Genomic DNA, 14,715 nt, shown 5'->3' with positions numbered 1-14,715 from the left:
TTGTTTTTTTACCATCCCTCTCTCTAGCTGTCTTTCTCTTATTCTTTCTCTCCCCTTTTCTTCGTCCCCCCCCCCTCTTTTCCTCTCCCTTCCATGTATTTTCTATTTTTATTCCTTCTCTTACTCCTTGGTGAGGGATGGGAGGAGTGTTAGTGCTGGGGGGAGTTCTGATCAGCCAACTTAGGTACTCTTGATCACGGTCATCTGCTGATCTAACTGTAGTGGGGACTTTTAAAGGCAACTCTAATCACAGGTAGTGTTACTCGCTGTGTCTCCGGCTTCACTGTGTCTCCAGCTCTGTGGTGTCTCGCAGCAGTAACACCTATGCCAAAATCAGGAGATAGGGTCTCTTCCAGCCCTTCCCATTTCACATTCCTCACCAATCAGCTGACCTCTAAACTCTGCCCCCCAGCAACGCAGTTAACTGAATGGGCAGCTGCGAAGAGGCTGAGTGGGCGGCCGCAGGCTCCAGGAACAGCCCTGCTGAGCGACCGCGAAAAAGCTGGGAGAGCGGTGCAGGCTTCAGGAACAGCCCAGGACATGTTATCATATATATCATATATCATAGACTTGTTACAGTGACACAACTAAATCCTTTAAAATAGTACAAAAATAAATTATTTTCAGTGAGCAGAAGGTGTTTTCAGTGAGATGTTTGCCATTGCAGTGTTTACCTTAAAGTGAAAATATTTTTTTTAGGATAAAGTGGGGATTGGTTAAGACCCTTGTCTGTGTCCTTTTATGGGCCGCACAGACGACCGAACATGTCTGCTGAAACTGGTCCGCGGACCAGTTTCAGCAGACATGTTGGGTCGTGAGTAGGCCCGAGCGTGCAGGATTCCAGCAAATATTTCTGGACTTGTTTTAAAACAGTCCGCTGGAATCCTGCCCGCTCGGACATGTTCGGTCGTCTGTACAGACCTACCGTACATGTCCGAGCGCCCGCCATCCCTCGCATGCGTCGAATGACTTCGACGCATGCGTGGAAGCATTGAACTGGCAGGGCCGCCCACATCATCGTCGCGGCGACGGCGCGGCCACGCCCCGCGTATTGTTTACGCGCGGATTTCTGTATGATGGTGAGTACAGCCACCATACAGAAATCCCCGGGCAGACATGTACGGTGAAAACGATCCGGCGGACCGGTTTCATCGTACATGTTTGGTCGTCTGTACACGGCCTTAGATTCGCCTCTCTTCTTTTTTATACTTGGTTGTGACATGACGCTACTTGTATATCAAGTCAAAATGTATTTAAAATATTGCTTGCGTTGCAAAACGCTCTCAAACCAAGTTACTCTTCAACCAAGGTTTTACTAGTATATGCTAAAACAATGGGCCAGATTCACAGAAAAAGTACGCCGGAGTATCTGGTGATACTCCGGCGTACTTTCAAATTTGCCGCGTCGTATGTTCATTTTGAATTCACAAACAAAGATACAACGGCATTTGGCTAAGATCCGACAGGCGTACGGCTTTGTACGCCTTCGGATCTTAGGATGCAATACTTCGGCGCCCGCTGGGTGTAGTTTGCGTCGTTTTCCGCGTCGGGTATGCCAATTAGCTGTTTACGGCGATCCACGAAGGTACGCATGGTCGTCGCATTCTCTTACGTCGTCGCTAGTCGGCTTTTCCCGTTGTAAAGTTGCGATTGCTATTTAGGTGGTGTAAAATTAGACAGCCCATGTTAAAGTATGGCCGTCGTTCCCGCGTCGAATTTCACATTTTTTTTTTTGCGTAAGTCGTCCGGGAATTCGAAAGTATGTAACGCACGTCGCCGTTCAAAACATTACGTTGGGGCGACGTCATTTCGCGCAAAGCACGGCGGAAAATTTCAAAACGGAGCATGCGCAGTACGTTCAGCGCAGGAACGCTCCTAATTTAAATGATACACGCCTCATTTGAATTAGGCGGGCTTGCGCCGGACGGCTTTACGCTACGCCGCCGCAAGTTTACAGGCAAGTGCTTTGTGAATCTAGCACTTACGCTGAAAACTTGTGGCGGTGTAACGTAAATGGGATACGTTACGCGGCCGGATTTCTACATGAATCTGGCCCAATATTTTTAAACCATTAACACAGATTGATAAGATTATGTATATCAGTGTGATCTTGTGTACATACTTTCATAAAAAAATGATAGTCCCTTTAAAGCAGTGGTTCTCAACCTTTCTAGTGCCGTGACCCCTTGATAAAATTTCCCAAGTTGTGGGGACCCCAACAGTAAATGTATTTTCGTAGCGTGGGTGGTCAGCACCCAAGGCAAGACAAGTAATTTGCGCCTCTAACCCACGGACATTTAGAGATCCCCGAGTCCTTTCCACTCGTACAATCTTAAAACCCCCTATGGTACATTTTAGGATGTACCACTCTTTTTGTTCTTTTTTTTCCCCTTTTATCTCTCTATCCTCATTTCTTGCTTTTTTTACCCCCTATCCCTCTCTTTAGCCATCTTTCTTGTTCTCTTATTCTTTCTCCCCCTTTGTATTTGTTCCTCCCCCTCTTTTCATGTATTCTTTATTGCTTTTCTTACTCCCTGGTGGGGGGGGGGGGGGGGTGGGGGAATGGGATCAGTGACAGTGCAGGGAGGGTGGGATCAATGGCAATGCAAGGAGTGGGTGGGAGCAATGGCAGTGCAAGGAGTGGGTGGGATCAATGGCAGTGAAGGGGGAGTTCTGATCAGCCAACTTTGGTGCTCTTGATCAAGGTCATCTGCTGATCTTAGAACTGTAGTGGGGACTTTTAATGGCAACTATAATCACAGGTAGTGTTACTCACTGTGTCTCCGACTTTGTAGTGTCCCTCAACAGTGACAACTGTGCCGAAATCAGGAGATAGGGTCTCCTCCAGCCCCTCCCACTTCACATTACTCACCAGTCAGCTGACCTCTAGTCTCTGCCCCCCAGCCATGCCGTGAACTCAATGGGCCAAGTGGGCAGCCTCGGGCTCCAGGAACAGCCCAGCTGGGTGGCCACAAAAAGGCTGGGAGAGCGTGTGGGCTTCAGGAACAGCCCAGGATTCGGGGACCCCTGGCAAATAGTCATTCGACCCCCAGGTTGAGAACCACTGCTTTAAAGGGATACTCTCTTGATTTTACTGTATGTTTGTATATCACGGGATACACCACTGAGTTTTATAACAATCTTCTGAAACCTGGGTCACGAGAACTGGAACTGAATGTGAAATGTAATATATCTGGCCACCCTAAAGTATTTAGTGCATTTTTCTCCAGATTACTTGTGGAGAGAAATGCACTAAATAAGATATCATAGAGCTAGAGCTTCAATAATGGTATCTCCCAAGGTAGAACATCTTTGGCTCTGTTATTATACGAGGCATGAGAAATGCTTATGCTGCTTACACACGATTGGAAATTCTGACAACAAAACTGTGGATTTTTTTCCGACAGAATTTTGGCTCAAACTTGTGTTGCATACACATGGTCACACACAATTCTGACCGTCAAGAACAAGGTGACGTACAACACTACGATCAGCCGAGAAAAATGAAGTTCAATGATTCCGAGCATGCGTCGACTTGATTCCGAGCATGCATGTTTTTTTGTGCGTCAGAATTTCATACAGACAATCAGAATTTCCAACAAGAACTTTTCGGGAAAATTTGAGAACCAGCTCTCAAATTTTTGCTGTTGGAAATTCCAAAAGAAAAAAGTCCAAAGGGGACTACAAACGGTTGGAATTTCCGACCAAAAGCTCACATCGAACTTTTCTTGTCGGTAATTCCGATTGTGTGTACGCGGCATTATAGTTCCTTCTATATTGCCTTGTTGGTAGCTTTATTGTCTTGAGTGAATTTTCCAAGAAGAAAGTAAAATCTGGAAATGTTTTTTATGATATAAAGATAATTTATGGCATGGGCAGAATTATGTGTGATCATTTTCCAATAGCGGATGGCTGAAGAATGCAGCATTACGTACTATATTTGGCAAGCAGAACTGTACTGAAAAATGTCTGAGAATGGTATTGGATCATTACTGATATCTGTGACTCTGACAGGGTGAGTTTGTGCTTCTGATCAAGAGATAGGGGTTGGCAATATCTAGAAGCATCCTTTCTTCACAGTATACATACAGTACACGTATTTCTTTTGGGTTGGGGACACCCTACATCAGCTTTTAGGGTTTTTATTATGGCAACAGTTCTTGAATCAATTTGACGAACTTCTGAAAGCATTCAGAGTTCATGGACAATGCATTGTCTCTGGTTTGGCTGGTTCACACCAACGCAATGTGGTTGAGTACAAGCAGCCCATCTGACTTTATATGTGATTATTGCTAGTGGCTATTATAGCTGCTAGCAGTAATAACTCTTCCTCCAGCAGGGACGGCTTACCCCACCCTCCCTGTCAGGGGAACACAATGGCTTTCCCGTCGTTGCAGGAAAGAAAATCGCACCATCTATGGCCTGCCTTATACAAGATCCTGCAATGAAATAGTTTACTCTCAATTGACTGCACAATGAGAACTTCTCACAATGTGTTTTATAAACTGCAGCAAATGAAATAGAGTCTGCCTTGTTTCCTGGCTGGAGGAAATCCAGCATTACCTAGCTCGCTCTTCCCTAATAGTTTCCTCCTCTAGCCCATGCTTTTAATAAATTGGATTTAAATTCTTTCAATTAAGAAGACTCAAGATCATATGTGGGCATTAGCATGCAAATGTAGCTTGCCTTCGACTACTCTTGCCTTAGATCTCTGTGATGTACAGCCCACTTGTGATGACCTGTCTGCGTTTCATGAAGAAACACAAAGACCTAGTCATGAAGACAAAAAAGGAACAGTTACTCGAGAAATGGTAATTGATGGTCGGACTTTAGAGGCAAGACGGGAATATCAAAAAATATAAATTCTATTACAAAAAATAGAAAATTTACAAAACAGATCAATAAAAAAAACCATATAGGATATATGATATGGAAAATATCCTCTGTGCATCGTCTACGCGTTTCGCCGTTGGGCTTCATCAGGACGGGCAGAAGAATGTAATAGTAGAAAAATAAATTTCATTATCTTAGAATAATCCGGATCATATACATATATGTTGAGAAGATGATAGACAGGAGTTCCAAATATAGAAGAAAAAGGCCAGGAAATATCTCCAAAAACTCCAGAAAGCTCCCTCTACCTAAAATATCGGATGTGGAGGTGCACCATACATTCAGTAAACCAGTTCTAATGGCTCAGAGATATACGGACGTTAATTCCGGGGCAGTCCAAAGAGGGAATAACGGAGACAAGTAGGTACCCGATATAGCGCAGCCAGGTACATCAAACCTGGATCCAAGTACTTGTGTACTGAGAGCCCTCAAGGGTAAGACAGCCAGAGCAATATTGTATGCCCCGGGGGATAGCCTGTGCTATACATTACTACATCTAAAATAAGGACTGTCTTTAAAAAGGGAGGGTTTTATTTAAAAATGTCATTAGTACATTGATTGAGGGGTGTTGGCGGAATAAGAGAAAGCAAAATATGAGCAGATTACATTTCAGCTTAAAGTGTAAATTAGAGATAGCAATAATTACTTTATTCAGCAAACCAAAAGGCATGCATACAGTGCTGGGCCACCTTGTTACAAAGCTCAGCAACTGAATGTCATCTTGAAATAAATGACTATTTTTTAAAATGATAATAATGATAATAGTAAAATGATATAAATATGCAGTTTATCAACTTGAAATACTGATAGTAATGAAAAGCAAGTTTTCACAAAAATACACCCCTTCCCATCCTGTATCTTTATCTTTAAAGTCATAAAAAAAGCAATTTGCAGCATAGAGAACAGTGAAAAGCACACTAATGCCATCACCTTTTATGAGTTCAGATAGCACTTACCGTATTTTTCGGACCATAAGACGCACCTAGATTTTAGAGGAGAAAAAAAAAAAAAAAAAAAGATTCTGACCCAAATGGTGTACCAGTATTCAGTTACTGTAAATTCTGTTTTTTTTTTTTTTTTTTAAATGGCACTACTATTGTACTGTATCGTATGCTGTATTCCGTATGTTACATGCTGTCCAGATGCTGTCCAGATGCTTGTGAGGGAGCAACCAATGATGTTACACTATTATGGTCAGCTGACTCAGGAGAGCACTGAGTCCACGGAGCAATACGTAGTGACGCCATGTGGGCGTAGCTCCGTGCACTGGACATGGCGCAATGCTGCCTGGGGCTTCTTCTCTGTAGCCCGCTTCCCATGCCGACATGCCGCCGTTAAACAACCTGGCTATGCTGCCGTTAAACAAACTGACTATGCCACCGTGAGCCCGCTGATGGTGCTGGCTGGATGCCTGCTATCCCCGGTATGTTAAATGGCGGGACAGGGACGGGGGGCTGTCCATTCAATATTCGGACTATAAGACGCAGGGACTTTTTTCCCCATACATTTGGGGGGGAAAAGTGCGTCAGTGCCTAGGCAAAGGAAATGTTCTGCGATTTTTCAGTACACCTTAGGCACAATTAACTTTTCAAAATGTTCCCAATAATATACTGTAGCAAATCTTCACCTTTTTAGTTCAGGTTCACTTTAACAAGCTGTCCAAACACTCCCAACTTTCTGACTATTCTCTTTAAAAGATAGGTGCAGCTTAAATAAATCATCATGTATTAAACATCTCAGCAAACCTCTAAACATATCTACATACTACATACATTTTCCTCTTAGCCCAAAGTATGTGTTTTGATGACCATCATTTTTGTTTGCTTGCTTGGTTGCACGTGGCAGATTTTACCCAGATTAGTTGTGCCAGGGAAGAGTCACTGTGCTGATATTGAACACAAGGACAGTATAAACTTGCTCCGTATCTATTCTGTGTGATGCTATTTAGAAATTAACAATCAAAGGGGATTTGAAATATTGGTATACCTATGCTTTAGGTCCGAATTAGACTTATGTGTGTGTATAGTACAGGTCCTTTTTCTGTAGCCTTAGGCAGTTTTTAAGCATTGTCATGCGCCAACATACACTTATTATTTGTAGTTTTCTTTTGAGTAGGCCATTTATCTTTGCTGCCAAGTTGAGGAGATCCTGAGGAAGCTGATAGTTGTGAAACGTGTCAACCTCTTGGATCATAAAGCAAAGATAATTTGTTAAAGTACGCATATAAGAATACCTTTCTACGATTTTTAAACACATTTTTATGGAATTTTGTAATAAATGATATACATTCTGTATGGCTGTCTTTCTCTGGTACCAGTAAAGTCCAAAATAAGAAGTGTTTTTTTTTTGTAGATACCCTGGCATGCATTATGACATGGGTTAATTTGCGTTTTCAATGCATTTTTGATTTTAGAATTTGTAGTGGATAGGATTAACCGCCATTGATCAAGGCTTGTTCGTACCTGTTACCAGCACATCAAAATACGTTATATATGCATTTCATCTGCTGTCCTTGACTTCTATTGACCTCTCAACGCTCTAAAATGTAAAAAAAAAAAAAAACACACTGTACTGCAGCATTGAGATTATACTAGGCACTATATCTATATTATGGGAACCAGGAAATGTGGGTTTTAATGTGTTAGAATGCATGTGTTAACTGCTTTCCGCCTGCACTATTGCTGAAAGATGGCTACAGTGCGGGCATCAATAGAAGTCCTACCTTCCTCTCGCAGGTAGCGCGCTCTATGATCACAGAGTCTGTGAGGCTCGGCTGATCATAGATCGGGTAAAGGGTCAATCACAGCAGGCCCTTTACCACGTGATCAGCTGTCAGCCAGTGACAGATGCCTGTATTCTTTTAATTTTCCCTTAACGCTGTCAGCATGAAGGAAAAATAAGCCACCTATCAGTGTCCACCAGTGCCACAAATTAGTGTCCACCAGTGCCACCTATCAGTGCCCATCAATGCTGCCAATCAGTGCCTCATCATCCGTGCTGCCTATCAGTGCCGCCTACCACTGCCTTTCAGTGCCCATCAGTGCCGGCTAATAATGCCCATCAGTTCCACATATCAGTGCCCATCAGTGACGTCTATCAGTGCCACCTCGCTGTGCCACCTATCAGTGCCCATCACAGCCACCCATCAGTGCAGCCTCATCAGTGCCCACCAGTGCCGTCTCATCAGTGACCATTAGTGCCACCTATCAGTGCCCATCAGTGCAGCCTCATTAGTGCACACCAGTGAAGCAAAAAAAATTGCCTGTTTGCAAAATGTTATAACAAAATATGAAAAACTTTTTTTTTCTTTTTTTTGTTTAGCAAAAAATATAAAACCAAGTGGTGATTAAATACTATCAAAAGAAAGCTCTATTTGTGTGTAAAAAATGCAAAAAATATCGCATGGGTACAGTGTAGCATGATCGCGCAATTGTCATTCAAAGTCTCAGAGCGCTGAAAGCTAAAAAATGGCCTGGGCAGGAAGGGGGTATAAGTGCCCAGTAAGCAAGTGGTTAAACAACAGCAGTGTAAATGGGCCCTTAAGCGTTTATACTACTCAAAAAGGAATATTGAGTGTATTTTAATGCATTATATTATGAATGAGAATAAATGTCAAAAAGAAGAACCAAGGAGAACATTTCTTTATTAGATTCCAAAGAAACATAATTTGCATGGCAGCTTGGAAAAGAACAACTGTGCTGAAAACATAGAAAAAGCAATAAAACAACAAAGCTTCAGATACACTGATCAAAATGTGCAATAGGTGTGTTCATTGGGGAAGAGTAATCTATTCAGAGTAGGAAAGACTTAAAACATAGTTATAAAATTCCCATCATGATGGTTTCACAAAAGCAGAGCTCATGCAATTACACTTTTAGAACTTTTATATAATTTGGTCTTACTCTGAATAAGTTCTCAATTATTCAACACCAACCAACACTGAAGATTGTGGGGCAGATCCACGTACATTGGCGCATATTTGCGTCGGGCCTAGCGTATCTAGGATACACTACGCCGCCGTAACTTAATTTTTTTTTTAATCCTCAAAGAAAGCGCGCCGTAAGTTATGGCGGCGTAGTGTATCTTTGGCGGCGTAAGGGCACGCAATTCAATTCGATGTGATGGGGGCGTGTTTTATGCAAATACGTCGTGACCCGACGTAAACAAGTGCGCATGCTCGAAATTAAATCGGAACAAAGCCAATGTTTACGACGGTGACGTCATTCTATGCAAATCCCTATTCGCGAACGACTTACACAAACAACGTAAAAAATTCAAAATTCGACGCGGGAACGACGGCCATACTTAACATTGAGTACGCCTCATAATAGCAGGGGTAACTATACGCCGAAAAAAGCCGAACGCAAACGATGTAAAAGAATGCGCCGGCCGGACGTACGTTCGTGGATCGCCGTAATTAGCTAATTTGCATACTCAACGTGGAATTCTACGGAAACACCACCTAGCGGCCGCTGAAAAAATGCACCTAAGATCCGACGGTGTACTAAGACGTACGCCTGTCGGATCGATCCCAGATGCAGTCGTATCTTGTTTTGTAGATACAAAACAAACATACGAAGCGGGAAATTTAAAATTAAGCGGCGTATCAATAGATACGCCGGCGTAATTCTTTTGTGGATCTGCCCCTCTGTTGTCAGGTGCAACGTGGGAAGAAGTGGTGGAAAAGCCCAGTATCAGTGGGTTTTCTGTGTGTGTGTGGGGTGGGGTGGGGGGTTGTTCTGTGTGTGTGTATATGTGTGTGTGGGGGGGTTGTTTTGTGTGTGTCTGTGGGGGGGTTGTTTTGTGTGTGTGTGGGGGGGGCTGTTTTGTGTGTGTGTGTGTATATGTGTGTGTGTGGGGGGGGGTTGTTTTGTGTGTGGGGGGGATGTGTATGTGTGTGTGTGTTGCTTTACTGAATTGAATGAATTGACAAGGTGAGAGTGGCTCTTTAAAGCGGGGATTCACCCTAAAAACAAATTTCTAATATTAGAGCCAGCATACTAAGGACATTTACTTTCGGCAGGTCATTTTTTTTTTTCTCCGTACATACCTTTATATTGTGATTTTGTCCAGGGCTTCCGCGTTCTGATGACTGTGGCACTGGGCGTTCCTATCCCTGCCTCAGGGTTCCGATGACTGCGGGACTGGGCGTTCCTATCCTTCGGTTCGATGATTGACGGCTTGTGAAACAGATCCCCTGTCGCACAACGCGCGTCACCAGATTTCCGGAAATAGCCGAGCTGCGAGTCGGCACTATACGGCGCCTGCACTCTCCATGTAGAGCTGACTGCGCAGGCGCCGTATAGTGGCGACTCGCAGCTCGGCTATTTCCGGAAATCTGGTGATGCGCGTTGTGCGACAGGGGACCTGTTTCACAAGCCGTCAATCATCGAACCGAAGGATAGGAATGCCCAGTCCCGCAGTCATCGGAACCCGGAAGCCCTGGACAAAAATCAGAATATAAAGGTATGTACGGAGAAAAAAAAATGACTTGCCGAAAGTAAATGTCCTTAGTATCATTAGTATGCTTAGTCTGCTAGATGTAATGTTAAAAAAATATTTTTTGGGTGAACCCCCGCTTTAAATACAAATATGACATTGATCCTAAACCATTACAATTTCCATTTCAATAACCTAGATTTGTTCCCACATTCTAAATGAACCCTAGAGCTGCTGAAAAGATGGGCAAATATTTAGAAAGAGTAACTTAGACCCCTCTCACACTGCCGACGCCCATAGTGTCGGTTGTAAAATATCTGTAAAACACTGTTATTTTACCGTCGGATTTGCGGCGCATTTCCTCCCGCAATGCGCTGCTACAGCGACGTATTGCCGGCGATACTGCGGCGCTGCCCATTGATTTCAATGGACAGGAGCGCATTAGCAGCGGTGAGTTCACCGCTGCTAATGCGCTCCAAAGAAGCTGCTGGCAGGACTTTTTCTGGCACCCTGCCAGCGCACCACTCCAGTGTGAAAGCCCTCGGGCTTTCACACTGGAGTGAATAGAGCAGCAGTTTAAGGGCGGATTGCAGGCGCCTGAAAAATGCCCTCAGAGTGAAAGGGGTCTAAGTGGTAAGTAAGCAGTGGCGGCCCATCCATTAAGGGCACACAGGCACCGCCCCCTCATCTATGCGTCCGGCCCCCTCATCTATATGCAGGAAACGCCGGACGCATGGATTCCAATTTGTTTTTTTTTTCAAGCACGTGATTAAAGCCAGAGTCTCTAAAAAGCTTCAAAATAGTGTGGGCTCGGGGCGCAGAGAACTGCGCCCGAAACCAACCCAGTTGTGTGACAATAGCAAATGAATATTGTTTTCTGCCCGCCCCCCAAAAAACACCTGCCACCACTGTAAGGCCCCTTTCACACTGGGGCGGGAGCCGCGGTGGCGGTATAGCGCCGCTAAAAATAGCGGCGCTATACCGTCGTAATTGCCGCGGGATTCGGCCGCTAGCGGTGCGGTATTAACCCCCGCTAGCGGCCGACAAAGGGTTAATACCTCTGCAGAGGCGCATTGTGGGCGGTATTACCGCGGTTTCCCATTGTTTTAAATGGGAAGGAGCAGTGAAGGAGCGGTATACATACCGCTCCTTCACCGCTCCAAAGATGCTGCTTGCAGGAGATTTTTTTCTCTCCTGCCAGCGCATCGCCTCTGTGTGAAAGCCCTCCGGCTTTCACATTGAGGTTGCTGGGCAGGAGTTTTTCAAGGGGGTATAGCAGCGCTATTTTTAGCGCTGTACCGCCTGAAAAACTCCTCAGTGTGAAAGGGGTCTAAGTAAGGTGGTGTTGAGATGGACACTAGCAATGATGACATACTAGAATATGTAAACTGGCACCTACTGAATAAATTGTGCACATAGGCACATTTAGACAGGCAGATATAAAAACAGAATATGAACTGTTAAAAGCAAAAGAAGGAAGTTTAATAGCATTTGTGATATTATTATATTATATTCATGCTTTTATGGGTAATGCAATACCGGATTTAAAAAATAAATAAAAAATAGTTGAACTTATTCTTTAAATAAACCTTGAAACATTATAGCATTTATTCATGAATAGTATCAGCCTACTCTTTGTGCATATTCATTTTTTGAAATGAAATAGCACTGTCACAACGTTAGAAAAATTTTCCAGATGATGTTGTACATTGTGTTTATTTAGTTCTTTTTTTGCAGACTACAAAAGAACACTATTTTGTCAGAAGTAAATGCTTGCTGTAATTTAATACAAATGTGTACGTTTTCGTTCCAAAAGGATTTTTTTATTTTTTTGCTTCAAGACTAAAAGAATGCAGAGGGGGATATCTTCAGGCCAGAATCAAATCCAAAACATTTAATAAACGTATTTGTTGCCTTAGAAACAAGTAAGTGATGTTATTTCTAATGAGAACGTACGATGAAATTCGATTTTTACTTGTAAGGTTTAAAAATCCTTTTTTTTTTATTTTTAGCTCCAGGTTAAACATTCAGCTAAATAAATTAAACAAGCGTCTATTGTGTGTTACATTGGTGGTTGGCCGAGTATTGGAGATGTTAAATGAAGAAAAGAAGCATGTCAGTTCATTACTGAAGTCAGCTTGCAATGATCTCTCCTATTAGCAGAAGCTCTGTCTGGTTCACATGTAGAGAAGTAGAATGGGACCAACGCGTACAATGTAAGCCTCATCTACCATTACACGTATAATACATCAGACTGAAGGGAATCAAAGAGATGTGGACAAAACACCTCAGAAATAGAAAGCATTATTAAACCTGCAGCAGTAAGTCGACAGTCTGGAAAAACACCAGATATTTGTGTAAGGCATCATGGTGATAACTCATTATGTTTTTGGAAATCCCCCAACCTTTTACTATTTGTGCACATGGCAGAGAGTGACTGAAAGCAAATTGAATTGCAGGCATTTTTTTTTTTTTTAGACCGTGTTGATGGGGAGCCCACTGAGTTTTTTAGACAACACCATAGAAAGGCCATTCTTTCCATCTAAACAACTTTGCTTTGTCGTGGGTTTGAAAAACATTAAAGGGAGCTCTTTAATACGAGCCAAGGTTCAAAAAGAAGTTCCGACATTACCACATGTGGATCCAAGCTGTCAGCATGTTTTTTAGTTCAACCCACTGTTTAATCAAAGAAAAATGCTGCCAAGGTGGACTGCTTAAAAGGAAACTGGCTGAATGGAATTGCTACGCATAGAAGGGGCTACCTACTACTATGCCATGATGTATAAAAAAAAACTTGCCCTGTACAATAATGCATCTGTTATTTTGGCTGGCATGTTTGTGAACTAGGTTTTTTTTTGTTTTTTTTAGCACATAACAAGTTCAAACTATCCATCTGGAGAAATAAATCATCATAATAGCATTAGTGTCACCAATTGTATTTGTGCACTTCTACTTTTACTATACCGCTTTGCTTTGTCCATGCAATTGAATAGCATTCATAGGTACTGTATAGCTAATTTACAGAGGCAGGTAGGCTATTCTGTTGTTATGCCTTGTATACACGATCGGATTTCCGACGGAATTCGGTTCAAGCTGTCTTGCATACACACTGTCACACCAAGATTTATATGGAGACCTCTCAGTAGAAGAAAATAACATAATCTTAAAGTACCATCATCCTAACATAATTTTGAATAAGGAAAGGGTTTGTTGGGACCCCAGAGACCCAAAGAAGCCAAGGGAAATGGGTAGGGGCTGGTGGACTGTATCGGTACTAGATAAATCAGTTATACAAAAGAGTATAATAAAGGTAAAAAAGTTCAATTTATTAAAAAATAATATATTGAACTTTTTTACTTTTATTATACTCTTTTGTATAACTGATTTATCTAGTACCGATACAGTCCACCAGCCCTTACCCATTTCCCTTGGCTTCTTTGGGTCTCTGGGGTCCCAACGAACCCTTTCCTTATTCAAAACACTGTCACACCAAATTCCGACCGTCAATAACGCGGTGACGTACAACACTACGACGAGCCGAGAAAAATGAAGGTCAATGCTTCCGAGCATGCGTCGACTTGATTCTGAGCATGCATGTTTTTTTCTCTGTCGGAGTTCCCTACAGACAAACGGAATTTTTTTCTATCTTTGTTCTCTTTCTAAATTCCGATGGAAAAAAAGTCAGATGGGGCACACTCACAGTCGGAATATCCGATGAAAGACTTTTTCCATCGTAAATTCCGATCGTGTGTACATTAGGCATTAGTCAATACAAAGAATGTTGTGCAACAAATTTTATGATTTGTCCATAAATGTTTATTTAAAAAATGGGTAAATGCAGGCCACCCTGAATTAATATGTTTACAATCAGTTATCAGAAGCTATCAACCCTCTAAAATCTGATTTTTGTCAAGGGTGGTGGAAATAAAAAAAATAAAGGGCCAGATTCACAGAATAGATACGACGGCGTATCTCCTGATACACCGTCGTATCTCTTGTCCTATCTATGCGGCTGATTCATAAGATCCGACAGGTGTAATTGACTTACACCGTCGGATCTTAGGATGCAATACTTCGGCCGCCGCTGGGGGATTTCGTGTCATATTCCAGCGTCGGGTATGCAAATGAGGATTTACGGCGATCCACGAAGGTTTTCGCGTTCGTTACGTCGTCGCTAGTAATTTTTTCCCGTCGCAAAATTACACCTGCTTTAACATGGCTTAACTTTAGTTGAGCCATGTTAAAGTATGGCCGTCGTTCCCGGGTCGAATTTCAATTTTTTTTTGTTTTGGCGTAAGACGTCCGGGAATACGAATGGACGCTACGCACGTCGCTGTTCTAAAAAAAGACGTCACATCGCGCAAAGCAAGGTGCAAATTTCTA

Source organism: Rana temporaria, chromosome 6, assembly GCF_905171775.1.
Source record: "Rana temporaria chromosome 6, aRanTem1.1, whole genome shotgun sequence".
Classification (NCBI taxonomy): Eukaryota; Metazoa; Chordata; class Amphibia; order Anura; family Ranidae; genus Rana; species Rana temporaria.
Note: the sequence above shows the minus strand (reverse complement) of the source record.